At 52.4% G+C, this 4,220-nt stretch overlaps 1 pseudogene; it reads left to right on the forward strand.

Moving 5' to 3' along the window:
• Positions 1-3,762: 3,762 nt before the first annotated feature.
• Positions 3,763-3,867, forward strand: LOC117802149 (annotated as a pseudogene).
• The last annotated feature ends 353 nt before the right edge of the window (positions 3,868-4,220 follow it).

A 4,220-nucleotide genomic window follows, 5' to 3' on the forward strand; every position in this document is an offset into this window, starting at 1 on the left:
TGCTGAGAACCTGCAGCCGGGGTATTTATCCACCAGCTCCTACCTGTCATTAGTGTTGGGCTACCACTGAGGGAGGGCAGTAACTCCAGGCCTTTCCAGTGAAGGTGGATCCCGCACCCACAGTCAGACAACATCCCCAGGCAGAGTTGCAGGTGCCGTAGCAAAAAGCTATGGGCATTTGAGGAAAATCAACTACCAGGGGTGTGGGCAGGGCAATATCAACATTTGCTACAGTGTTTTGCTCAAATATGCAAGTCAATTTGACCCCTAAATCTCCCCCGGCCTCCACATTCTCTAAGAAGCCCAGTTTGAGAAGCCCACATCCAGAATTCTCCACCCTAAAGAAGGCACCAACTCCCCATACACACCCTTTCCACCAACTCCTATAACCCTTTCTCACACTCATAGCCACATGCTGGCCTGCTGACCTCTAAACCCCACCACACGTGGAACCCAGGGCCCGAGTCATGCGCTGGTCCCAATTCAGCCTTGGAGCCTTTGCTTATGAGGCTCCCTTCCTCTGGGAGTCTTCCCCAGGAGACCACTTGCTCATCCCCATCCCCAACTTCATCCATGCCCTACCCCCTGCAACTGAAGGACAATAACACACACTGACCCTCAAACCTAGCTGCACCTTGACCTCCTTATCTGATGACGCAACTTACAAAGACCCACACACTAGACTATATCTTGAATCCTCAACCACAGGTGACCCCAAATCATACTGACCCCCCCCCATGCCAACCACTGATGCCTCAGGTCCATCTCTAGCCACACAGTGACTCACGCTGACCCACAACTATGCCGGAATATGTAGTCCGGGCACATATGTACTCCTGAAGGCAGTCACACATGGTGATACCCAGCCTCTAATACACACCAGCTCTCCCCAGTTCCAGACAGTTCCTAATTGTCTGCATGCAAGAAGATGCCCAATAGCTGAAGCACACAGGATGCTGACCACCATTCTTCCCAATCACATGCTGACCCCCAATCCCAATCACTGTCTGTCACTCCTGTCTCAGGCCCCGCATAAATGCCCACCTCCCAGTTAGAACCACTGGCATAGACACCTCAACCTGAACCCCCACAGACCACATGAACTTCAGCCAAACAGTGACCTCAGTCCCAGCCATGGACTTCAACCAAATAATGCCCTTAGTCCCAGCCACCCCGCAATCAGGCACTCTGACCCCCAAACAGGGCCACACCCTTAATCCCAGAACTTCACCTCCCAATGAGTCCCAACAAAGATCCATCCACCAAACTTAAACTCAGAATGTTCCTAGACTTGAACACACACTGACCCCGACCCTCAAGCCCCATCCATGCTCTTACCCTTAGCCCAAAGTCATACTGACCCCAAAGTCAAACATCTCAACCTGACTGCAAGCTGTATGCCCTCTGCCAAACTTCACTGCTCCTCCACATGGAGAGAGGGCACTCTGAGGGCAGCCCCAATCCACCCACAGCCACCTGGAACCCTGGCTACACCGGGCCTTCAAATCCTGTACACACACCAACTCACCACAAAACGTTCTCACCCAGCCTCACTGTGTCCCCTTCAACCTCCCCCACACCTGAACCACTCCTCACAGAGATCACACACGTTCAACGGCACCTTTGTTCTCCGACACAACCTCACCCCACAGACCTGTCACCCGCACAGCGAGCACCCACAGGGATGGTGTTCAGAGAGGGCTCATCTCCAGACTCCTGCAGGCAGCAGCCCTAGGCCTGGCTACTTGACGCTGTCCTTTATGTCCTGTCTCCACGACTCGGAAGGCACCGGAAGCTCTCGCCTAGCAACACTGGGACGACCAGCTACATTCCTTCCTCCTATTATTTGTACATCCAACTTGACTAAGTCTCAAGTTCCTCTCTAACTTTGAGCGTACTGACCTCTTCCATGAGGCACAATTCCCCGGTGCCAAGTTCAGGTCTCCAGGGAAGCATCCTGGATCTCGGTCAGCTCCCCTGAGTCGGGTCATACACGTCTGTGCAGCCTGCTGGGCAGACAGGTTGGGAGCCTGGGTGTGTGGGATCTCAGCTGGTCTCTTCACCTCTCTGGGACTCATTTGATCCTATACGTCAGGGCTCAGGAGACTAACGCCAGCAGGTCGAATCTGGCCATGCCCAGTCTCATCTCCGTGCTGCGTATGGCCGCCTTCACAAAACAATGGCAGACATGCGTAGTTGTGGCAAAAAGTGTATGGAACTCAAAGGCGAAAATATTCACTACCTGGCCCTCAGAGAAGAAGTTTGCCAGCTCTGCTGCGCATCCCCTACCTTCCTCCCAGAGGGTTTAATCTGGAAAATTCCGTGTATGAAGGCTTGGATACAAGATACCTCCCTTCCTCCTCTGGGCTTCTCCAGGAAGATGATCCTTAATGATGTGTGGCTTGTTCACTACGATGATAATAAAACCTGTGATTGCCTGCCCCCCAACCTGTGGAAGAGGGGCCAAAGAAAGATCACAGGGTCACCGAAAAGGCCGTAGGGCTTGGGTAGCAAAATTGGGATGTCCCAGCCTCCCTGTTTATTGTGGAAGTTCTTCCAACATTATTGCTTTCGTTTATTGAAACCAACCCCCATGGCACTCACCACCCTTGGCAGGAGGCCCAGACCTGCCCAGGCCCCAGCCTGCCAGGCCTGGCCAAGACGACTCGGGGTGGAGGGAGCACTGGCCAGGCCCCATTCCAGGAGCCCTGCTTGCTTACAGCCTGAGGCACTAACCCCCACCCCCTTCTTAACGTCTTGCTTACAAGACAGCATTTGGAGACAATTTCTCATCAGACCTTCTTGTAAACATCCTCCTGGATGAAGCAAGCCCGAAGGAGCCCTTATTAGAAACACCTGCGCCAGACAACGGGCCTGCTGAATGACAGCCTGCAGAGCCGCCGCTGGCCCCCCTGCCAGTCCTGGGGCTGGTGACCCGGGTGGGGTGGGAAATGGGAGTGAGGGTTTGGGGGGGCGGTCTCTTCCCTCCCTTTCCCCTGCTCCCTAACCCCCCAGAGGGCCAGTATTGCTGAGACAGTGCCCTTCCCGCTGCGGCGTGAAGGCACCAAACTGCCCCCATGAGTCACCTCTTGGATCTCCGACTTAGTCATTGCCCTCTTCAGGTTCTCTAAACAAGATGGCAGCCACACTTCTTCGTCCCCCACACACCCCCAGAAGTGTTAACATGCGGAGTTGCTTACCACTTAAAATGAATGAGACTATTTAAAACTTTCAACACTGAGTTTGAGCAGAGATAGAAGAGAGGCAGATAGAAGTTTCCCTATATGGAATTCCCAGGCCAGAAGTAACCTTTACAAGCCAGCAAAAAATACAGAAAAAGCAAAACCAGAGTCCAAAGGCCACATCTTCTACTGTAAGGTAGTTTCAAGCCATCGCCCTCGCTCCCACCAAACATTTTGGCAGGTGGTGATCCAAATCCCCATTTTGCTAAGAAAAAGCAGCAGGAGAGGGAAGGGGAAGGAGGAAGATGGATTATATAAATTGGGCCCTGAACTCCTAAGAAATCAGTTCTTGTACCATGAACATTGGTCTGTGATGGGACCCTCCAGGACTCCCTGCGTCCCTCACCCTCCCACCGTACCTGGGACTCCCGGCCAAGCACTTCCTGCAATCCGGCTCACAGATTCTCTGGCCACTTGTCTACGGACACATCCTGGGACCAGCAGAAGCCAGACCCTTCTCTGGGCCTCTCCTTGGCCCTTGTGGGGGCCTGGAAAAGGGTCTTCTAATTCTGGGGCTGGAAAGACTATACTTTCAGGGATCATTTCTATAGTTTGTTACAACTTCTGGGGCTGGACACCCTGTGGAGGCATCCTTGCTAAGGTCAAGCAGTTTGTTCTAGAGGGAGTAGAGGCTTGAGCGTCTGTCTCTCTGCCCGTGCCACGTTCCTGCCACCCCTCACCCAACCTCCCTCCCGGCAGGCCACAGGGCTCCGAGGAGGACTGAGATGAGGGAGATTCACCAAGGATCAGTCTTTAATGAGTCGGGCAGAAAGAGCAGAAAGAGGAAGCACAAGGCTCCATGAAATAAATTAGTGAAATCTCAATTCCGATAAATCCAGTTTCTTAAAAAAAAAAAAAAAACAACCAGCAACTGGTAGGAAAAGAAAATGTAATTTATGCCTATTGAAAGGAGGCCAGGTTTAAATTGATGAAGTCTCCTGTTTATGTAATAAATCCATTTCCATTCATGTCACCAAT

This window comes from Ailuropoda melanoleuca, chromosome 4, assembly GCF_002007445.2.
Source record: "Ailuropoda melanoleuca isolate Jingjing chromosome 4, ASM200744v2, whole genome shotgun sequence".
Lineage (NCBI taxonomy): Eukaryota > Metazoa > Chordata > Mammalia > Carnivora > Ursidae > Ailuropoda > Ailuropoda melanoleuca.